This window comes from Dreissena polymorpha, chromosome 11 (assembly GCF_020536995.1).
Source record: "Dreissena polymorpha isolate Duluth1 chromosome 11, UMN_Dpol_1.0, whole genome shotgun sequence".
Taxonomy (NCBI): domain Eukaryota; kingdom Metazoa; phylum Mollusca; class Bivalvia; order Myida; family Dreissenidae; genus Dreissena; species Dreissena polymorpha.
In genome coordinates, this window is record NC_068365.1 from 7906293 (window position 1) to 7932226 (window position 25934).

Below are 25934 nucleotides of genomic sequence, written 5' to 3' on the forward strand. Positions count from 1 at the left end.
GCGATATGCCGCCTGGTCGTCTACATCGGCCAGCAGTGTGTCCACCCATCATTTCAACCCAGGGTCTGGTCTGTCTTCCGACAGGACGTCCGGACAAACAAAGACCTTAAAGGTGAATAAAAACAAAAAATATATGACTTCTTTCCATTGTACATTTATAATTATATATATATTATATATATATATATATATATATATATATATATATATATATATATATATATATATATATATATATATATAATCTAATTCAAGGACTCATTAATTTTTGTTAACAAACATACACGTTTGTTTTGATATTTCATATTATATTTCCAGGATACCACAACCGCCTGAATTCAAAAGCCGGTGGCGGTGTCGGTTTTTACCGACTGGTTCCACATCCAAGACACGAATCAGAAATGGTGAGGATGCTTGTTGAAGGCAGCGACCTCCACCAAATTTTTGGTAAGGCCTATTTGGTATTCGGCCTTTTTGGTTTTCGGCTTTTCTGGACATAAACCTTTTATTTTGTTTTTCTATTGTTTTAAGCAATTAATGACTTTTTATTGCATCCGGAACAAATTAAAACAAGAATATCAGTGAAACTAATGGATGCTCTCCGATGATGCGCTTTGTCAATCTATGTGACGTTCACCTTGACCCCAGTGACCTCAAACCTCATCAAAAGGAAGAGGTCTATGCAAGATACCTACATGCCAAATATGAAAGAGATCGTTAGGTTTTGAAGGCGCTATGAGAAACTGTAAAAAAAGAGTGACGGAAATTCATTATAAGCCTCGGTGACCTTGACCTTGAACCCAATGACCTCAAACCTCATCAAAAGGTAGAGGTCTATGCAAGGTACCTATATGCCAAATATGAAAGAGATCGGTAAAGTATTGAAGGCGCTATGAAAAACTGTCACAAAAGTGTGACAGAAAATCTATTATTAGCCTTAGTTACCTTGACCTTGAACCCAGTGACCTCAAATCTCATCAAAAGGTAGTGGTCCATGCAAGGTACCTAAATGCCAAATATGAAAGAGATCGGTAAAGTATTGAAGGCGCTATGAGAACTGTAACAAAAGCGTGACGGAAAATCTATTATTATTAGCCTTGGTGACCTTGACCTTGAACCCAGTGACCTCAAACCTCATCAAAAGGTAGAGGTCCATGCAAGGTACCTACATGCCAAATATGAAAGATATCGGTAAAGTATTGAAGGCGCTATGAGAAACTGTTTTTAAACGTGTGACGGAAAATCTATTATTATTAGCCTTAGTTACCTTGACCTTGAACCCAGTGACCTCAAACCTCATCAAAAGGTAGAGGTCCATGCAAGATACATACATGCCAAATATGAAAGAGATTGGTAAAGTATTGAAGGCGCTATGAGAAACGGTAACAAAAGTGTGACGAAAGTAAGGAAGGAAGGACAAACTGGCAACTATATGCTCTGCCGAAATTTCATTTCGGGGAGCATAAAAATATTGTAGGATAAATAGAATAATATATTAGAGTGATTGTGAACTTGAATTTATCCGACTCGTGTCAGAGAAGATTACACGGCTAGGCAAGTATCTGCAAATCAAGAGGACTGGGAATAGCACATTGATTTAGTACTCATGGCATACAGGTCATCTGTTCAGTCATTGACAGGATTTTCATCAGCAATTTTACATCTGGGTTGAGATGGTACCACTGAAAAAATTGAAACTGAAACAGAACATTCAAAAACACAATATGTCACAGAATTAGAAAAGCGATTGCGCAGAGTTTTCAAAATAGCTAGAGATAAAATGGATATTGCTAAAGAAAGTATGAAAGTATACTATAATGTTCATTTTAATCACAAAGAAGTCAATGATATCCTTTAACGAATTAAACCAGGTCCTAAAACGAAAGCAACAAGGGCTGTTTGTAAAACATGCATGCCCCCCATATGGGCTCTAAGTTGTAGTGACAGCCATTTTGTAAATATGTTTTTTGTCACTGTGACCTTGACCTTTGACCTAGTGACCTGAAAATCAATAGGGGTCATCTGCGAGTCATGATCAATGTACCTATGAAGTTTCATGATCCTAGCCATAAGCTTTCCTGAGTTATCATCAGGAAACCATTTTAAAATTTCGGGTCACTGTGACCTTGACCTTTGACCTAGTGACCTGAAAATCAATAGGGGTCATCTGCCAGTCATGATCAATGTACCTATCAAGTTTCATGATCCTAGGCATAAGCGTTCTTGAGTTATCATCCGGAAACCATTTTACTATTTCGGGTCACCGTGACCTTGACCTTTGACCTAGTGACCTGAAAATCAATAGGGGTCATCTGCTAGTCATGATCAATCTACCTATCAAGTTTCATGATCCTAGGCATAAGGGTTCTTGAATTATCATCCGGAAACCATTTTACTATTTCGGGTCACCGTGAACTTGACCTTTGACCTAGTGACCTGAAAATCAATAGGGGTCATCTGCTAGTCATGATCAATCTACCTATGAAGTTTCATGATCCTAGGCATAAGCGTTCTTGAATTATCATCCGGAAACCATTTTACTATTTCGGGTCACAGTGACCTTGACCTTTGACCTAGTGACATCAAAATCAATAGGGGTCATCTGTGAGTCATGATCAATGTACCTATGAAGTTTCATGATCCTAGGCCTAAGCGTTCTTGAGTTATCGTCTGACAACCACCTGGTGGACGGACCGACCGACAGACAGACCGACCGACCGACAGACCGACAGACCGACATGAGCAAAGCAATATACCCCCTCTTCTTCGAAGGGGGGCATAAAAATTGTCCGTCACGATAAACTTAAACCTTACAAAGGCAAATGATACCTAATTGGTATTTAAAGCCATCATAATTGTGTATATCTTGATCTGAAATAAACAATTAATGATTATTTTTATTGAAAACAAATTTGTAAGCAAATTTTAAAAGAAAAACTTGTGTTCAATTTTCGGCGCAAGTACCAGTGTCGACTTTTTGAAAATCTTTATATTGCAGCACAAAAAACATGTCTAGCGCACTAAAATGAACAACATAGTGGGATCAGTTTTAAATGTAAAGAGGATTATACCAAATTTAATCAATTAACTGGAAAAACGGACTTTATGCAGAGCTTGACTTAGACGTGTTTATGAAAAGGGCTTTGGAAGAGTTGTGTATAGACTTGGAAAAGAGGAAAAATAATGAAAAAGATAAACTAAATGAATTGATGAAGGATTTAGAAGTAAGTGAAGACAAGAGATGACACAGTTTTGAGAACTTTCAAAAATTAAGTTGGGAGAGTGAGATTCTTCTGTGTGAGTTGGATAAGCTTGAAAGACAAATCAAGAAATGGAAGAAGAGAGAAAACAAAGGAAGACAAAGGAGTGGAAGGTGAGGAGAAAAGAAGATAGAGAAAATTTGAAAGAAGAAGAACAGACAAAGAAGAACATACGAAAGAAGAAAAGTACAAGAAGGAAGAAGATAAGCAACGAAGGGGGAAAGAGGATAAAATGAAACAAGAACAGAAAGAGTAGCGAAGAAAATGGAAAGAAGGAAGAGGAACAGAAAAGGAAGAAAGATGAAATAATGAAAGATAAAGAACAGAAAAAGAAGAATAAAGAATATGACAATGGACGGACTAATGGAACTGCTCTATTAAGTTTTGATGAAGTAAGCTTTACCAAACTGGTTAACTGTTTTTAAATTCCAACAAATAGTTCTCGATTATTTAAAATGAAATGCTCTTTGACAAGCTATGGTGCTGATCCTTCTAGAATTACAAAAACAATTTCAGGTATTTAAACCTTAAAATTCATGGGGGGAAATTATCTGTAGTTTTGATATCATAGAGAAAACAAACAACACATTTTATGTTATATTCTTTAAATTATTTAACACTTTTATTATATTTCGAACACAAATTTGTGACAATATATGTGTAGGTCGGAAGCCAAAGCAGTGCCTATATTAGTTGCGGGACATAAAATTGAACTGTCTGTTGAAAATGAGAACATAACCATCAGTGTGAAAAACAGGGGTCAGCTTTTGAAGATAAATAAGCCTTTGAAAATGATTCAGAATCAATCAGGTGTGACAATAATTGTTTGGGAAACCGCATAAAAGGTGTCTTCGGTTACGGAAGATGAGTTACAGATTTATGTAATTAATTTTCTGCAGCACTTTTTGTGCTGTCAAACTTAAAAGATCCTATTAATTAGGGTGTTATCTTTCGATTAAACAATAACTTGAAACTCGCAATGCCTTTCTTCTTTCATCATTCACCCAGGTCTAAATACTTAGTTGAAAGCATCGACTATGTACTGAAAACATATATCAGTATGCCTCCAAAACTAGCAATGCAAGTGCGGACTGCTTCTTTTGTAAATCCACAGGGTAGACAAGGAAATAATAAAGCTGCTGATATGGAGAAAGATCAAGTTAAAGAAATAAAGGATTTAATAAGAGGACTAGGCTCAAACAAAACTTTGAATGCTATAGTGAAAGTGACTGCAGCAGCTCCAGTCATTAAGGGAATAGTAAGTAAAATAGATAGTCAAATTGGTTTTGTGGATAGAACCTGAGTGCATAAAAAACATGCTACGGGGAATAAGACCTTTCAATAAGGTTCATGGAAGTAAAATTGATAGGGGAGGGTGTCTAGCCGATCGTAAAAAATGTATTTCGCCGGTACTGACCATAAATAAACGTAGAAAACAAAGTATATCCGAACAAGAAGGCCATGGTGGCCCTGTATCGCTCCACTGTTTTTTATGCGAAAAAAGCGTGCAATGCGCATGGGTTGAATTGTACTCAAGCATGTGACTTTCTCTTTCTATCCCTCGTCCCACTGGGCGCTTAAAGTTGGAAGGGTGAGCATTTTTTATATATGGAAAACGTTACTACGGTGTTAACTAAACATACTGAAAAGTCCGGGAATTGTCGCACAGGTCCTTTGCTTATAACGTAGGTACATTTATCTCTCCAAAAGATATTGTCGTTCTTTCTATTTTACATATTTTAAGATGCTAAAGATCAAATCTACGCATGTTCTACAAGATTAATGAAAGTTCCTTCATTCAATCATGAATCTTTTCCCAAAATTCCAAAAAGTGTTTGTAGGTTTCAAAGTTTCTGTTACTTGTATAGTCATGACATATGCAAAATACCTAATGACGTAGATCACCAAAACTTTACTTTATTCTTGAGGCATTAGTGAGTGTAGCAGGATTGTTAACGTGGTGAAGAAATTGTTTATTGTACAAAGAAGATATTTGCCTGAGGAAACATATTGTTACGAGTTTTTCAGGTTCATAAGGTGCCGATAGGCAGTAGGAATGATAACTTTGTAGAGGTTGTTTGTTAAACAAAGTAAATGTTTATGAGACAAAAAATTGAATTATAATTCATCAAGATGTTGCGATCATGGCAACACTACTTGCATATGGCGTGAGGTTGAAAGAGATATCCTGACAAACAATTAGCTTGACCTAACTTTCCTTTACTTTTTCCATCTGACATTGGTTACCTGTCATGTTTGTTGTTGAAAAATACTAGGATTGCCATATATTGAAATAAGGTATCTTACCTATTCTCTGATAGGTTGCTAGTAATAGACTTAGCGGCAGTCATGTTCTAAACAAGGGGATTGTTCACGGCATTGGTAGAATATACTTTTAATATATACATCTTTTTTAAGTTGGATTCTCCTTACTTTTTTGCTACTGAATATTAAAATCACCTAATTTCAATGTAACAATTTGTTGTTAAGTTTATCTTGAACAAATATTTTTTGCAATCTGTTTATAAATCATAAAATGATGTCATTCAAAAAAAAATTATAAATAGGGCCTATAAAAAAACAAGAATTTTGAGAATGTTAACATAAAAAAAATAATACTAACCATTTGGTGAAAACAAACAAAACAATACAAATTTTTTATAAAATGTTATATACAAACGAGGTAAATTGACTAAATATAAACAAACACACTTGTTCTGCTTGTGTTAATGATGTATTAAACTGAGTTAAATTAATACATATAAATTGTTTACCTTTCAATATCTTGCATTTCACATCTTTAGTTCAATGCTATTTCAATTAACTGAACAGCGTGACAAACATAATAAAGCAGAATATGCATATGAATCTGATTATACACAGATCCACTATCATATAAATCAAATCATGTTTGTCTATTTCAATGTTCGAAAGATCCTCTTCTAAATTGTTTTACTTCGCGAGTAGACTGAACTCCCAATTTGCAAACAGAAACACTGGTTTCCGTGACACAAATTCACTGTGCACATTTCTAAACAAAATATGTGTTTCTTGTATCTAAAACGTAGTCTTTTTCGTTGACAAACACATTTCATTTTTCCTATCAAACTAAATGATGTCAGTCGTTAATTCGATTGATATTTGTCATTTCAATAATCTTAATTTTCGCTTTACAACGGCGCCATTTGCATACGAAATACCAAACACATTTTATGAAAGAGGTTCACCCAAGGAACATTCCTGAGAAATTTCATCAGAAGTGGACCAGTACTTAAGGTGAAGATGTTTAAAGAAAAAGTTAACGCACGGACGCACGCAAGCACGACGGACACAGGACCATGACATAAGCCCCGCTAGCCTCTGGCCAGTGGAGCTAATGATACCAGATGCGCGTTATTTAAGCCACCGTATAGTATACCAGCAAATTGACGTTCAGGTTACGTTACGTATTGAGCAAGTTCCAGTCACAAATTTTCAATAATGAAAGAACTGAAACTGAAAAATTATCTGTTTGTAACGAAAAATTGCTAAAATAACGGAGAAAGACTGTGCAAAGCTCAATGATCTTAAATCCAATGTAACAAACAAATTTTCTTTTCTTGGTAAGAACAGGATGTTAAAGTTTGCATTGATGGGCAAAAGCACTCACGACTTGTGAAAACATACTTTGTCAAAGTTAACACTCCAGGTGTCATCTTGCGTGAATTGTGTCAAAAGAGTGTCAATTATGGAAGCCGAGGGTTCATAGAAATTAATGACCACAATAAAACACAAAAACATTTATTGCGTTTGAAAAATAAGCTGCAGTCGTACAACACAGAATGGTTCATGAAAAAGGTAGGTTAATTGTCAAACAAACACAAAATCACAAAGTAAAAATTATTGAAGTTTTTATCAAGAATATTGCACATAAAAGTAAATTATAAAAAGTCAGTTGTTTTATGTATTTTAAATAAGTAATTTTAAATTGAACCATCCTTTGAAAGAAAAGCAGCTTGAAAGTAAATCTGCCAACAAAAGACTTCAAACAGAGTTTGCCATTACTGATGGTGCTCGCCATGAGAAAAGAATGGCGAAAAAAAAGAAGACAAGAAGTCCTCATCAAACTTGCAGGCAATAGGAGGAAACAAACTGGGGTTATATTAATGAGGCTGACTGAATTATAATTTTCAAATTCATCAATGCTAGAATAATAAACAAATTAAGCAGAGGCTAAAGCTTTGTAATGTAAAATTAGTGGGTGTAATTTGAAAGCAGGTACTTGTTCATTAAATAAATGTGCTATTATAATAACCGTTAAATGAGTTTGAATAAACAGTGAAATATCAATTTTCTTAACATCTAGTCACTACAAGAACTTATTTACTACTTCACATCAAGTCATTGCATTTATTGTCCCCTACCGGTGAAACCGGAGGGGACTTGTGGTTTGCACTCCGTCTGTCTGTCAGTCTGTCTGTCAATCAGTCAGTCAGTCCGTCAAACTTTTCTGGATCCTGCGATAACTTTAAAAGTTCTTAATATTTTTTCATGAAACTTGAAACGTGGATAGATGGTATGAAGATTATGCACGTCATTTCATTTTGTGCCTACGTCAAAAATTCTGGTTGCTATGGCAACACATAAAAAATTAATATTTTTTACTGACAATGGTAGAGTTTCACTGGTAGGGGACCATATTGCTTGGCAATCTCTTGTTATATCTGTGATTCTTGTATGGTAATTTTAGATTATCATATTGTTCTAAAGCATATGTATCAATGATGAAGTTTCTGTGTGTTTTTGATGATGTATAACATGCCATGAGATTCTGTGTGAACCATATTAGTTGAAAAGACTACCTTTTGAATTATATTCACAATTAAGTGACTGCTTGTAAAAATGCACTATGGTTAGCCATCAATGATGTACTTTCTTCATATCAAGTTACTAGTTACTGTAAGCCTTTATAATCCCGTTACCAGTACTTTGATAATTTTTGTTCACACACAGTTTGTTAAGAATAAAGACAAGAGGGCTATGATGGCCCTGTATCGCTCCACTGTTTTTTATACGAAAAAAGTGTGCAATGTGCATGGGTTGAAATGTACTCAAGCATGTGACTTTCTCTTTCTATCCCTCGTCCCACTGAGCGCTTAAAGTTGGAAGGGTGAGCATTTTTATATATAAGTTTGGCCCCAGGGGCATAATTTGAACAAACTTGGTAGAGAACTTTAAGATGTCACTACATACCAACTTTGGTAGCCCTAGGCCCAATGGTTATGGAAAGGAAGATTTTTAAAGTTTGCACAAAAGAGGCTTTATATAAGCATATGTTCAGTTTTGTGACCCCCGGGGCAGGGTCAAATTTGAGCCCAGGGAAAAAATTTGAACAAATTTGGTAGAGGACTATTAGATGTCACTACATACCAAATTTAGTAGCCCTAGGCTCTATAATTATGAACAGAAAGATTTTTAATGTTTTAACAAAATAGGCCTTATTAAAGCATATGTTCATTTTTGTGACCCCCGGGGCAGGGTCAAATTTGACACCAGGGGCATAATTCGAAAAAACTTGGTAGAGAACTTTAAGATTTTAATACATACCAAATTTGGTAGAAATAGGCCCAATTGTTATGGACAGAAAGATTTTTAAAGTTTGCACAAAATAGGCCCAATATAAGCATATATTCAATTTTGTGACCCCTGGGAACGGTCAAATTATATCCCAGGGGCTTAATTTGAACAAACTTGGTAGATGACTACATGTATTAGATGTCACTACATAACAAATTTGGTAGCCCTATGCCATACTGTTATGGACAAAAAGATTTTTAAAGTTTGCACAAAATAAGCCTTATTTAAGCGTTTGTTCATTTTTGTGACCCCCGGAGCAGGGTCAAATTTAACCCCATGGGCATAATTTGAACAAACTAAGTAGAGGACTATTAGATGTCTCTACATTCTAAATTTGATAGCTCTAGGCCCAATGGTTATGGACGAGAATTTTGAAAGGTTTTCACAAAATAGGCCTTATATAAGCAAATTTTGCCCGGGGCAGGGTCAAATTTTACCCCAGGGGCATAATTTGAACAAGTTTGAAAAGAGTTCACCCCAGGAACATTCCTGAGAAATTTCATCAGAATTTGACCAGTAGTTTAGGAGAAGATGTTTAAAGGAAGAGTTAACGCACGGATGCACGCACGGACGCACGCACACACTACGGACACAGGACCATGACATAAGCCCCGCTGGCCTTTGGCCAGTGGAGCTAAAAATGGTACTTATTGACCTTGAAACTTTGTTTGCACATATTTTTTGCAGAATGTTTTTTTTTATAAAACGTGTTACATTAAAATGAATGAAATGTGTTGTTATTAACAAGAGCAACTAATACAATTTGCTCTTAGAAGAAAATACATTGCTTTGCAATTTAAAATATGGTATTGTAGGTTCATATATGTTCATGGCTGCCAAGGATTGCAATCATTAGTCAGTACTTGATAGAATACAATGGTCAGGTCTATACTTAAATAACCCTAAGGAAAAATTGTGAGGAATTGTGCATCTGCTTTGAAGTGTATATATCATGCAAATTGTTAAGAATTAATTTTCGTTTTACAAAGAATCAAGTATATATGCATCTCTGAATTGATTAGCTGATGGATGGTAGACAAAAAAAAGTTCAGCTGTTTTTTTATATTTGCATTCTCATGCATGTGTATTAAAACACAGTTGTTTTAAAAATCTGGTGTAATGTAGCCTTTGCTTTTGTTTTCTTGGGAGCTTGTCGTGGTAACTCGAAACAACGCGCCTCACGCTAGAAATCTTCAAAATTTATAATCTTCTTATGCTTAGACATATTTTCCACTCTAAGTTTAGATTTTAATGTTATTTATGTGTTCTTTACAAAGTAAACAAGGGCTGTTTTTAAAACATGCATGCCCCCCATATGCGCTCTCAGTTGTAGTGACAGCCATTTTGTAAATATGTTTTTTGTCACTGTGACCTTGGCCTTTGACCTAGTGACCTGAAAATAAATAGGGGTCATCTGCGAGTCATGATCAATGTACCTATGAAGTTTCATGATCCTAGCCATAAGCTTACTTGAGTTATCTCGGGAAACCATTTTACTATTTCTGGTCACTGTGACCTTGACCTTTGACCTAGTGACCTGAAAATCAATAGGGCCCATCTGCCAGTCATGATCAATGTACCTATCAAGTTTCATGATCCTAGGCATAAGCGTTCTTGAGGTATCATCCTGAAACCATTTTACCATTTTGGGTCACCGTGACCTTGACCTTTGACCGAGTGACCTAAATATCAATAGGAGTCATCTGCGAGTCATGATCAATCTACCTTTCAAGTTTCATGATCCTAGGCATAAGCATTCTTGAGTTATCAGCCAGAAACCATTTTACTATTTCGGGTCACCGTGACCTTGATCTTTGACCTGAAAATCATTAGGGGTCTTTTGCCAGTCATGATCAATGTACCTATGAAGTTTAATGATCCTAGGCATAAGCGTTCTTGAGTTATCACCCGGAAACCATTTTACTATTTCGGGTCACTGTGACCTTGACCTTTGACCTAGTGACCTGAAAATCAATAGGGGTCATCTGCAAGTCATGATCAATGTACCTATCGAGTTTCATGATCCTAGGCATAAGCGTTCTTGAGGTATCATCCGGAAACCATTTTACTATTTCGGGTCTACGTGGTCTTGACCTTTGACCTTGTGACCTGAAAATCAATAGGGGTCATCTGCGAGTCATGATCTATCTACCTATCAAGTTTCATGATCCTAGGCATAAGCGTTCTTGAGTTATCATCCGGGAACCATTTTACTATTTCTGGTCATCGTGACCTTGACCTTTGACATAGTGACCTCAAAATCAATAGGGGTCATCTGCGAGGCATGGTCAATCTACCTATTAAGTTTCATGATCCTAGGCCTAAGCGTTCTTGAGTTATCATCCTGAAACCACCTGGTGGACGGACCGACCGACAGACCGACCGACCGACAGACCGACCGACATGTGCAAAGCAATATACCCCTCTTCTTCGAAGGGGGGCATAATAATAAATTCATTTTTCTTTTGGAGATGAGACCATGCTCAATTTTTATGGTTTCGTACTCATTGTTTACGTACCCTACATTTTTGTGTTTTCACCACTTTTAAGCTTGGGAATATAATATTAGTTACTAAATACACATATAAGAAGCTTATTGTAAATATCTCATAATAATTTTTACGTTTTGTGACTGATATTGTTACTTGGAGTCGTCACAGTAAAAAAACAACGTAAGCGATGGATGGACAGGCGGTCAGAAGGTCGCTGCGAATTGGAAAGCGGACCATGTCGCACCAGGAAAAAACAAGCCCCGCACAAGGCACAGAAAAGCTTCCCAGAACTAAGTGAAGATCACATACTATTTTGAAGTCTTCAACTCAGAGGATTAAAGTAGAGTTGGCAAAACTCAAACTAGAATATGAAAAAAGGCAGGAAGACATAAAATTACAGGAACTACGTTTACAAGAAAATCTTTTCAAAGAGGAGTTCAACTTTAGAATGGAAGAAACAAAATTTTTCATCATGGAACAGGATTGCTCAAACCTGTCCTCTTGTAGCAGTGAACATGCATTCCTAAGGACATTGGACTATATTTACAGCCTCTCTGAACCGCAGTCTTTGCCTATGCAGCTGCAGTCTGCACCTCAGCTGCAGTCTATGCCTCAGCCACAGTCTACGCCTCAGCTGCAGTCTATACCTCAGCTGCAGTCTATGCCTCAGCCACAGTCTAAACCTCAGCCACAGTCTATGCCTCAGCTGCAGTCTATACCTCAGCTGCAGTCTACGCCTCAGCCACAGTCTATGCCTCAGCCACAGTCTATACCTCAGCTGCAGACTACGCCTCAGCCACAGTCTACACCTCAGCTTCACTCTATACATCAGCTGCAGTCTACGCCTCAGCCACAGTCTATGCCTAAGCTGCAGTCCACGCCTCAGCTGCAGACTACACCTCAGCCACAGTCTACAACTCAGCTGCAGTTTACGCCTCAGCTGCAGTCTGTGCCTTAGCTGCAGTCTACGCCTCAGCTGCAGTCTACACCTCAGCTGCAGTATATGCCTCAGATGCAGTCTACGCCTCAGTTGCAGTCTACGCCTCAGTTGCAGTCTATGCCTCAGCTGCAGTCTACGCCTCAGTTGCAGCCTATGCTTCAGTTGCAGTCTACGCCTCAGCTGCAGTCTATGCCTCAGTTGCAGTCTACGCCTCAGCTGCAGTCTACACCTCAGCTGCAGTCTATGCCTCAGCTGCAGTATATGCCTCAGCTGCAGTCTACGCCTCAGCTGCAGTGTATGCATCAGCTGCAGTCTAGGCCTCAGCTGCAGTCTAAGCCTCACTTGCAGTCTACGACTCAGTTGCAGTCTATGCATCAGCTGCAGTCTACACCTCAGTCGCAGTCTATGCATCAGCTGCAGTCTATGCATCAGCTGCAGTCTATGCATCAGCTGCAGTCTATGCATCAGCTGCAGTCTATGCATCAGCTTCAGTCTATGCATCAGCTGCAGTCTATGCATCAGCTGCAGTCTATGCATCAGTTGCAGTCTATGCCTCAGCTGCAGTCTATGCATCAGCTGTAGTCTATGCCTCAGCTGCAGTCTACACCTCAGTTTCAGTCTACGCCTAAGTTGCAGTCTACACCTCAGCTACAGTCTATGCCTCAGTTGCAGTCTACGCCTCAGCTGCAGTCTACGTCTCAGTTGCAGTCTACGCCTCAGTTGCAGTCTACGCCTCAGTTGCAGTCTACACCTCAGTTGCAGTCTACGCCTCAGCTGCAGTCCACGCCTCAGTTGCAGTCTACGCCTCAGCTGTAGTCTACGTCTCAGCTACAGGCTAAGCCTCATAACATTTGTTTTCTATCCTCATCATAACAAACCCCCAATGTTATGATAAATTCTAAGCTATAAACCAGGTTTGTCAATATTTTTTTCGGCGTAAGCTGAATTAAGCCAGCTTTTCACCTCTCCTGACCTTTGTAAGTGTCCAATAAAATTCAAATAAAATTTCCCGCGGCTAGGTACGAATGAATACACTTCATTTATTCCATTGGCTGATTTGAGTATTCCACCAGAACATTGGAAACATATCCGCGTCTTTGTAACACTGTTTTACTGCATGAAACAATTTTATTTCTAATGAAAAGGCTTAATAGATAGAACAGTTTTACACTCAATTCTCGACATAAATACAGTTTGTGCGTACACCTTTTATTTTCAGAGAATTACCAGCGCAACGCGTTTATATTTAAAGGCTATGTTCTCATATTTAGTACTTACTTCCATATTCTTGTCAACATGTTAACATGTAAAAGTATAAAGAGCAGTGGAAGCGAGGCCTCACTTTAATACATTGCATTTCAACCCGGGTCAATTCGCGGCCAGTGTATGAATGTCAGAGTTTATATACAGGTCATCTCCGGAGTTCGCGGCCAGTAAAATAATAGTTATATAATAAATACGCTATCCGTGAACTAGGTGACCTGGAATTTTCTTTAGACCAGAAATATGTAGATTCTTAATGTGTTTTCAACAAAACAATGATAAATATTATTTTTGATTAATTTAACAATAATTATTCCACCATATTGACCAATGTATTAAACATGAGCGCGATGATTATCGATACTGTTAATAATCGAATCAAACCACTAAAACAGGTTTGTTCGAAGAACGCGCCTATAAATACGGATACTTCTCGTGTGGCCGGTTGACTCGTATGTTTTAATTTCACTTCCATTCTTCTTTTGGTTTTCTGTTTTGTATCTATAGGTTTATGACCAGCAATATGTAAAAATGTAAAATAAGCCGCGAAAACTCCGCGTAACATCCCGTACTGCGTGTGATGCAGCTAAGAACTGCACAGAAAAAAGACATTCGCTATCCTTGATCTCATTCATTGAACTATCAACGCCGTATATCTTTTTTAAAGATATTTCTTGTTACAAATAGCACAAAATAATTCATACAAGAGCACCGCATAACGGGCGCCAATGCTCAGCTGTGGATGCAGTTTTGAATAAATGAAAGCTTGTCAGAATTTTTATTTTTTTATTTTTTAGAGGACCTTGACCTTTGACCTAGTGACCCAAAAATGGGTGTGGCGTGTAGAACTCATCAAGGTGCATCTACATATGAAGTTTCAAAGTTGTAGGTGGAAGCACTTTGATTTTAGAGCCAATGTTAAGGTTTTGGCAAGGCGGACGGCAGACGACGAGCTGGCTATGACAATACCTCGGGTTTTCTCCAAAAACAGCAGAGCTAAAAATGTACAACTATAATAAGTTATAAACGATAAATTTTGTTAAGGAAGCAATAAAAACTAGAGCTTTGTCACAGACGTGACGTATACCCCCACATGCTGCATTGACACAGAATATTTTGCATGCCGTCTTCACAAAACAAGAGAAGATAATTTATGGCGATTTTTAAGAATTATTTTGCTATTATCATTTGTGGCCATTTTTGACCTTTGGACTCAAAGTGTGACCTTGACCTTGGAGATAATAACGTAATTATTTTGCATGACAAACTGTCCAATGATGGTGAACAAATGTGCCACATGATTTTAAAATCTCACAATGAACGACATATTTATGGCCCAGACAAGCTCATTAAAGGTCCAGTGCCGATTTTATAACGAAAAATCTATTAAAATACTAAAAACAATGATCTTGTTTTCCGTAAACCGCCCGGGTATTTCCGCCACCTATTTTGGCTGTGACGTCACATGCACTCAACGCTCATGACACGGAAACTTGTCCATTGTTATTACGGATCGAAGCGTGAACACTTCGCGCTTTATGTCAACATTGACACTCAATATCGTGCTATGTAAATACAGTTCTTTTTATACAAGTTTTATAAAAAAACGTGTGCTTTTTTGGTGTGTGTGTTTTGCACGACAATCGTTATTCTACTGTTAGTGTGTGTGTTTTTTCGGGTGCAAAAATCGTGCGGAAAAGGGAAACAAGGGTCTATTCGGTTTTGCCAAGGATGATGTTACTCGTAAGAAATGGATTAATAATATATTATACGCATGTATGTATTAACGGCTTAATTACACAAATTAATTGCAACCCTGCTCTTATTATTAAGAACAAATAGGTTTATAAGTGGAACAGCGAAATACAAAATGACAAATACATTTTATTTGATAAATAAACAAACAAAGCTACAGCTAAATAACAACAAAGTATCAAACATAACATTCTTGTTCTGATATTGAACGCAAATGAATTACTGTCTATTACACATATTATAAAAAGCCATTTTAAAATGGAATTGGAATGGTATTACTTAAAATAGTAATATTATTTACTAACATCATCCATTATGTTATATTGAAATATTCAGATAACAAGGGACAAAATTGTCACAAAACCAGGTTTTCATTGTGAAAAAAAAATCTGATAAAGGGAGAAAACTCAAACTGAACTTTTGAAATGACCAAAAATAATTAACCCCCTTTGTAAGTTTTTTTTTTTTTTTTAAATCTATTTTTAGTCGTGGCGACCTTGACATTGGAGATATTGACGTGATTCTTTCGTGGGACACACCGTCCCATGATGGTGAACAAATGTGCCAAATGATTTTAAAATCTCACAATGAATGACATAGTTATGGCCAGGACAAGCTTATTTATGGCCATTTTTGACCTTTGAACTCAAAGTGTGACCTTGACCTTGGAGATATCGACGTAATTATTTCGCGCGACACACCGTCCAATGATGGTGAACAAATGTGCCAAATGATTTTAAAATCTGACGATGAACGACATAGTTATGGCTCGGACAAGCTCATTTATGGCCATTTTTGACCTTTGAACTCAAAGTGTGACCTTGACCTTGGAGATATCGACGTAATTATTTCGCGCGACACACCGTCCAATGATGGTGAACAAATGTGCCAAATGATTTTAAAATCTGACAATGAACGACATAGTTATGGCCCGGACAAGCTTATTCCGCCAGCCCGCCAGCCCGCCAGCCAGCCAGCCAGCCCGCCAGCCAGCCAGCCCGCCAGCCAGCCAGCCCGCCCGCATTCGCCAATCTAATAACCAGTTTTTTCCTTCGGAAAACCTGGTTAAAAATGTAAATTGAGGAGGGTTTGTGCAAATTGTAATTATTAGTACAATTTATTGATTTCATAAACAATAACAGCTTGGCATTCTCTGTAATGGGTATCCGAACAATCGCTCCCACAGACAATCGATCTAACGCTAAGTTTGACAGGGCGGACGTTCGCTTTTATATAATTTGACACCACGGCCATTGTTTCATACAGTAACAATACAATTAGATGCAAAACCTTAAAACATAGTATACGCCGATCAAAGGTTCACACCTATGATTAGCCTGTTCTGTTCTTTGTTCTGTTCGGTTAACACCTATAATTAGCCGAAAATTAAATTTACTTTGTGCGTATTATCATAAATACAAGTTGAACAATAATATTTCAGCTTCTCCAACTTCTCAAACGGTTTATGTAAACAATGTAAACAATGTAACGATCTAGAAGATCACTTTCATTTTTTACTCGAATGTCCAGTTTTTGATAGCCTCAGACATAGACAATGATTGATTTCTAAGTTTCTTATGTTTCAAGAATTTCCATGGCTACCAGTCAAATTGACCCCAGTTACCATTGTTGTGTATTAGTCCATACAGAGTGTCATGGAGTGTATGGCTATTTGACTGATGACATGTGACTTATCTGTTGATATATCACAGTTGATTATTGCAGACACAGCATGATTTTAGATAAGAGATTAGCATAACTCCAATTATATCAACAAAAAAATTTATTACTATCAGACGAGTGGTTAGCTAAACAAGGGGTGCAGCTCAATGTCATATAAAAGTCCCACTCTGCCCACTTGGGCCTACACCCAACCCTAGCCATAAGATTAACATCTATAGTCCCATTAAAAGGGAGGACAGGGCTTACTCGCGCATGCGCCTAAGGGTGACCAGATTGCACGGCGACTATTACAAAACTGTCCTCTGCCCCCAGTGCAACATTCATAACACGTTTGAACATCTTTTCTTTATATGCCCTAAACACGCTGAACAGAGACTAGAACTAAGTGCAGGGGTAATAGCGGCCTACAAAAACCCACTTATCATTAATCGCGACTCACTGTTGATGCCTCCAAGCGGAATCGCTCCTGTTGTGCAACTGCACGTGTTTAAATTTTTGCGCGACACGGGCTACTTAGATAAAATATAATATTCCGTTGGACTATTAGCGGTAGATAGAAATAACAACACATACCGTCAGTTATATACTGCTTCATTTATTCAAATTAATAATAGCAATCTTATGTACTAATGACGGGCGGGACTCGGACGATGGTCACTTCGGTGTGCACCATATGGCCACTCGTCTGGGCCCGAACTGAACCTAACCATATTATCCCGGCCCTATAGGAAAAATTAAAATAAATAAATAAATAAAAACTCAGATCAATAATGGCAACTTTATGTACTAATGACGGGTGGGTCTCGGACGATGGTCACTCCGGTGTTGTCCATATGGCCACTCGTCTGGGCCCGGCTCGAACTTATATACTATTATTAATTAATTTGGTTCTAAAACTGTACCGTAAAACAATCCATGATATATGTAATTTTAAAGATTCCAATTAATAATGACTATCTTATGTACTTATGACAAGAGGAAAATTGCATCAATAAATAAATAGATATAGAAACACTGCATGTAATGTGCACGCCAAGAACCTATATTTGTATTTGGGGTCCAAATGTACTTTGGATTGGCAGTACATTACAATGCAGTGTCCAATAACACCTTGTTGACGTCAATACATAAATAAACAATACTATAAACAAGGCAAAGATGAGGGAGCTGTCTATAACGAACGTTCGCGGTTTCCTCGTCTGCGCTTTATGATATATAGGAAAATTACACCAATAAATAAATAGATAAAGACTAATAATACTAAAACGACGGAAGGGTACGTCCCCCCCCCCCCCCCCAATACATATGTCACTTGGCCCCTTTCGACCACTATGGATAAGCTCTAAGCCTTCTTTTACAACCAAATAGCGCTCTAGGTAACAAAACCCAGGGTTCCGCGAGACCCTCGCTTTCCTTCTCTTAAGCTGTAATCAGCAACAACGACGAAGGTAGGGGAAAAGCACACAGACAACATACTTCCACGCAGGATCGGAAGACGCAGTAGGTGCGCACGTGGGCAAATTTACCCACAGTGCAACCCCTATAGGTGTAAATATTGTTGTAATTAAATGTGATTAGTTAACATTTTTCCCATATGTACAAGACTTAAACATGTTGAGTAGAGCGTGTCAGCTGGGCCAGAGGGCGCGCCTGAAGAGATATCTCTCGCCCGTGCACTCTGGCTCCGTTGACATGACATCTGTGCACTCTGGCCCCGTTGACATGACATACCCAACATGACAAAAATAAAAATAAAAAGAGAATGGTGACGGTATTTGTTGTTGTTGTTTCCCCTACTGTAGCGTAGGTGATGTTTTCTTGTAGAGTAGTGTAAGTTTTTTCCTTGCATGCCTGTGCCTTGTTACGTTTGACGTTGAATTGCAAACCTTGTATTGCTAACCTGCACGTATTACCCTTGTCACTATGAGGATCAGATCGAATTAGAGGGATGGTCAGCATTAACATCCCAGATCTATTCCCTCCTGAACAAAATGCACTAATACATATAATTACCATCTGCGTAACCACTAGCAATATAAACAGGAAGAAGAACGTGCGCTCTCTCTCTCTCTCTCTCTCTCTCAAAAACAAATAAAGGCGAAATAAAGGTGAAAATTGTCTCCCAAAGAACGAAAGTGTAGAACCAGATATTGTCCTCCCTGTACCACCAACAACCAACCAGTCATCTGGGTCCAACCACACAAACGCAGCCCCTTTTCTACTATATTAAACTTCAAAACTATTCTGACCCTTGCAACACCATTAAACACCTGACAATATCCACCAGCACAACAGAGAGAGCCCATGTGAATATACACCAAGACACGGGGCAATAGAGTAATATCTGTACTAATCTATGTTTATGTACTAACAAGTCCTCCGCGAGGGACGTTAAACGGGGGTGCAGTGTATCGGTGCTGTACACCGGGCACTTAAAAGAACCAGGGGCGCCTCTGGAATCGGGGCGCCCTCTGTATCCCGCTCCAACCCCCACTAACACCTCTTGGGGCGGAGAGCACAAAAACCACACACAAACTATAAGGAATTAACATTAATGCCAATAAGGATAATGATTATCTAGAGATAATAGGAATACTGCAAAAACCATTTTTATAAAAGGCAAACCACTACATAATCCATTAAAAAAAAAAAAAAAAAAAAAAAAAAAAGCATCTAGTCACATTAAGGTCTCATTGGCCATCGTGCTATGATGTATAATATGACCTTATTTTCTCCCCTGAAGGGTCACAGGGGCAGGTCGATACATCTGTAGTCGAGAAGACACTGGACGACCTGTAAATAAATCTCAAATACACACACTTGGGCCTACACCATGCTATTATTTTGATTATCATGTGATTCTAACGGAAGTTGTATTTATCAATGAATTCATATAATTGTTCACACTTAAACTCTTTTATTATAACTGGAAACAATGTTTTAAATAAAAATTCATGTCATTAGAAATACTTACATTCCTTCCCATTCAGAACCGGTGCAAGTATCCGCTCTATTTGTTTATTTTTTACCTGTGCTTTGTGTAACCAAGTCATATTCAACAAGCTTGTAATGTAGAATAACAATCAAAAAATAATTTTTCCCCCGACACGTGCATGAAACACAGTTATATGTATTTCTAATCCGTGTTCCCAACACGATGGTTATCTTGAGCATTGACAAAATAAACCTCGCTGTCCGAGTCAGAATCATAAAAAATCTGACAAACTGTCGCTTAATTCTGACTCATACATGCACGGTTGAACGGAAAAAGATTATTTTCCATTTTCCATCAATTTTCCTTTGAACTCTAATTGTGACCTTGACCTTGGAGATATCGACATAATTCTTTTGCATGACACAACGTCCAGTAATGGTGAACAAATGTACAAAGTCATTTTAAAATCTAATGGTCCGGACAAACTTTCGGTTTAAAACGCACTAAGTGACCCCGTGACCTAGTTTTTGACCCAGTGTGACCCATATTCTAACTTGACCTAGACATCATCTAGATACAACTTCTGACCAGGTTTGGTGAAGATCAGATGACATTTTCGGGACAGACAGACCGACAAAGTGACTCCTATATAGCCCCCATTACCAATGGTAATGGGGTTTACCAATGGTAATGGGGTATAATAAAGCCTATAATTATTATAATGATAAATGGTACAGTTGGTAACAACCTACACCCTCAGCAAAGCATCATCGGAAAGTTGAAGTACTTTGTATGGCTAGTTAAATGGCATTGTTCCTTGTATAAGTTTTATGATTGAATCATAAAATAGTTTTGTACCTTAAAACCAGCAGTGGGTGGCTCAACTAATGTGTTTTTGTTGCAAACTTGGTCAAAACTAGACAGCCAAACTGCTTCTGTCTATGAACTGCAAAAACATCTATGAAAACAAACCATTACTGCATACCTACAGCAAACCAAACAATTATTGTGCCCATTAAAGAATTTTAAGACTTGTCACTGGAGAAAACAAGAGGGCCTGAAAGGCCCAAAGTCGCTCACCTGAGATAAAAAGAAATGACCTGTTCTTTGCAGCCCAAGATATCAATGAAACACAATAATGTTCTAACCAAGTTTCATGAAGAATAAACAACAAATGGCCCCCTGGTGGCCATGTTTTCTTTTTAACAGACCTGAACCATTTTTTAACTCTTCCAAGATATGTCCAAATTTCATGAAGATAATGTGTCTTCTAGACTGTTCACATGTTTTCACTTTTCTACATATAAAGAAAACTGCCCCACCACCTGGTGCCCATGTTTTTCCACTTATCACGACCATTTTCAAACTCGTCCGAGAAATCTACATAGCTAATGTTTTGACAATATTTAATGATGATTAGGCAAAAAATGTGACTTCTAGAGTGTTCACAAACTTTTTTACTATATAAATATAAGGAAAAAGACCCCCCTGGCAGCCATGTTTTTTTACCGATCCAAACCATTTTCGAACTCAACTGTCGTAACAAGGTGTGGTATTGTGGTCTTGTTTGCTTACGCAAGTGAACCGGTCACGGGATGGTTACGGGTTATGTTACTTTGATGCGGAAATATTTATTCGACCAACGCTTATTTCCAGTCAGAATGACACTGCTGATTGGTTGTAACTTAATTAACTAAAGGTATTGCCGTTTACTTAAATATAATTGTATAAACATATTATTCAACAGTAGGCTGTTTTACACTAAACAATTTAGAAATATGAAAATGTATCGATTTTATATTTCATTTCATTAATATTGTGTATCATTTATTATCGTTTTATTTTCAATTTTCTGACATCGTTTTAATACATAAAGCCTGAAAATGATGAAATCTTGATAAATGAACTCTGCAAATAAGAAAGGTAAATCTTGATTTTGAAGGATATTCTGATTCTGATTTCTATCTCCAGAAACTTATAATTGAAATTATTTCTTGATTGTTTTCATAGAGTATCCATTTGATAACATATGTTAAATATGATTATATAAAGTGAATCATTATGGAATCTTGTTTTGATATGAAGTTCCCATTTAAATTACATATTTTTTGTTAATTGTTAAAAACATGCATTTAATACTCCTTCTGTGAAATAAAAAATATCAAACACTTCAACTAGCTTGTATTACTGACCACTGATATAAACATCTGGCAAAGAGCACAGTTAGAGGATTATTACATATATATATTATATAAAGTACCTAGGAATCATGATTCTTTCAGTCTGTGGTCATTATCAATTTGTTCAGGGCAACTCATGCTGGTTTTCTAACTGTATCAGACACTACTTGGCTAAGAAAGCTGAGTGGTAAAAAGTTACACTCTGCATTGATCAATATGTGCAGGAAATTTCTCAAAGATTGCATATCAGTAATAGGTCCCATTATAGATAAATTTGCTACAAACTGATAACAAATGTGACAAAACAATAAGTACAGATTTACACAAGAAATTACAACTTAGCCAAAAATGTCATTAAACTAGAAAAATATGCATTTTGAAGTATTTACCCTTTAAGCGTTTTGAAACCAAGGGGTCTTACAAATTCTAGAGCAGAAGTAACAAGATAAATCTTTAAATAAGAGGGCCAAGATGGCCCTAGTTCGCTCACCTGAGAGGAGTCGGTACATTCAATCTTTACCAAATGTCAAACTTGACCTATATATTGTCCAGACAAAAATCCAGGTCAAGTTTCATCATTATTTTATCTGCAAGTCATAATCAATGTACCTATGAATTTTTATGATCCTAGGTGTAAGCATTCTTGAGTTATCATCTGGAAACCATTTTTCTAAGTTGAGTCACCGTGACCTTAACAGCCATTGTGTGAATACGTTTTTTGGCACTGTGACCTTGACCTTTGACCTAGTGACCTGATAATCAATAGGGGTCATCTGCGAGTCATGATCAATATACCTATGAAGTTCATGAACCTAGGCATAAGCGTTCTTGAGTTATCATCCAGAAACCATTTTCCTATTTCAGGTCACCGTGACCTTGACCTTTGACTTAATGACCTTGAAAATCAATAGGGGTCATCTTCTAGTCATGATCAATGTACCTATTTAGTTTCGTGACCCTAGGCATAAGCGTTCTTGAGTTATCATCTGGAAACCATTTTACTATTTCGGGTCACCGTGACCTTGACCTTTGACCTAGTGACCTGAAAATCAATAGGGGTCATCTACGAGTCATGTTCAATGTACCTATGAAGTTTCATGATCCTAGGCCTAGGCGTTCTTGAGTTATCATCCGGAAACCATTTTACTATTTCGTGTCATTGTGACCTTGACCTTTGACCTAGTGACCTGAACATCAAAAGGCCTCATCTACGATTTATGATCAATCTTCCTATGAAGTTTCATGATCCTAGTCCTAAGCGTTCTTGAATTATCATCCGGAAACAATTTTACTATTTCTGGTCATCGTGATCTTGACCTTTGACCTAGTGACCTAAAAATCAATAGGGGTTATCTGCGAGTCATGATCAATGTATCTATGAAGTTTCATGATCCTAGGCATAAGCGTTCTTAAGTTATCATCCGGAAAACTTTTACTGCTATGGGTCACCGTCACCTTGACCTTTGACATAGTTACATAAAAATCAATAGGGGTCATCTGCGAGTCATGATCAATGTATCTATAAAGTTTCATGATCCTAGGCATAAATGTTCTTGAGTTATCATCCTGAAATCATTTTACCATTTCGGGTCATCGTGACCTTGACCTTTGACCTAGTGACCTGAAAATCAATAGGGGTCATCTGCGAGTCATGATCAATGTACCTATGAAGTTTCATGATCCTTGGCACAAGCGCTTTTGAGTTATCATCTGGAAACCATCTGGTGGACGGACATCCCCTCTTCTTCGAAAGGGGGGGGGGCATAATGAGAAAACTGCCCCCCTCCCAGCAGCCATGTTATTCAACTGACCGGAACCATTTTTTAACTCAACTCTCGTATCAAGGAAACAAATGTTCTGAGCAAATTTCAAGAAAATTGGGCCAAAAATGTGACTTCTACTGTGTTCACATGTTTTCACAATATACATATAGAGAAAAATGCCCCGCCCACTGGCGGCCATGTTTTTTCACCAATCCCAACCATTTTCATACTCGTCCGAGATATTAATAAAACCAATGGTTTTACCAACTTTCATGATGATTGGGCAAAAATTGTGACTTCTAGAGTGTTTTTATAAGGTTTCTCTATAGCCAAATAGGGAAAACTGCCACTATATACATATAGAGAAAAATGCCCCGCCCACTGGCGGCCATGTTTTTTCAACCATCTCGACCATTTTCGAACTCGTCCGAGACATCAATTGAACCAATGTTTTGACCAACTTTCATGATGATTGAGCAAAAATTGTGACTTCTAGAGTGTTTACAAGGTTTCTCCATAGCCAAATAAGGAAAGCTGCCCCGCCCACTGGCGGCCATGTTTTTCAACGAATCGGAACCACTTTTGAACTCAACCAAGATATCATTAAGACAAACATTTTGACAAAGTTACATGAAGATTGGGCATGAAATGTGACTTCTGCAGTATTTACACGGTTTTTCTTTTTTTTGACCTAGTGACCTAGTTTTTGACCCGGCACAACCCAGTTTCGGACTCGGTCGAGATTTCATTGGGACAAAGCTTCTGACCAAGTTTCATGAAGATGGGACAAGAAATGTGGCCTCTAGAGTGTTTACGAGCAAATGCTAACGGACGGACGGACGGACATACGACGGACAAAGACCGGTCACAAAAGCTCACCTGAGCAATCAGGTGAGCTAAAAACTAGGAGAACTAGGAGCTTTTGTAAAAACTAGGAAAAGTAGGAGACTTAAAAAAAATACTAGAAAAAACTAGGAACACTGGAAAGACTGTCTACAGCTTCAGAAAGGCAACACCAAATTATGGCAACATCTAAATGAGTTAATGCAGTGCATATCTGATACAGATAGATTCTATGCCGACAACAATATTTTCGTTCGTCGACAAAACAAGATGAAGCCCATGCATGAGCAGTCAGTAGCTTCCCCCTAATGGTGAAATCGGCATGTTTGCTTTTTTGCGGTCAGTATTTTACTGATATTGAAGTAAAATAATACATCAAAGGTGTCCTTTAGTGGCCATCGGATAATTTCAAGACGAGTCTTTGTGTTGTTGTACGCCTAAGGCGTTGACAGATTTGTAAAGTGCAAATATTATCTGCACAAAGATCACGTCTCTCGTCCTTATGGCGGAGGCCAACGCTGAAAGTCAATCTGACAAAATAAACGAAAATAGAAGTGCTAAAGGGTCGTCAAAACAAGGAAATGCATAGAAAGGGAAAGCCCCGGTTTCTTCTACTAAGGCAGAAAATAGAATACAAGATGTGGACTGCAGTATTTTGCAGTGTTTACAGCAAATTCAGTCGAGTCAAAAACAGTACGACAACAAGGGCTGTTTGTAAAACATGCATGCCCGCCATATGGGCTGTCAGTTGTAGTGGCAGCCATTGTGTGAATACGTTTTTTGTCACTGTGACCTTACTCTTTGACCTAGTGACCTGAAAATCAATAGGGGTCATCTGCAAGTCATGATAAATGTACCTATGAAGTTTCATGATCCTAGGCCTAAGTATTCTTGAGTTATCACCCGGAAACCATTTTACTGTTTCGAGTCAGTGACCTTGACCTTTAACCTAGTGACCTGAAAATCAATAGGGGTCATCTGCCAGTCATGATCAATGTACCTATGAAGTTTCATGATCCTAGGCAGGGTTTTTTTTGGCCCGATTTTATAGCCGAAATTCGGCTATATTCCCAATTGAAAAAGTATTCTTTTTTCTTAACCAAATTTTTAATTTTCTAAGTATAGAAATGGCACATAATTCTGTCAAAATGCACGCCAGAGTTATCTAACTTTGCCTGCCCAGTCCCCTCATGATAGTAAGTAA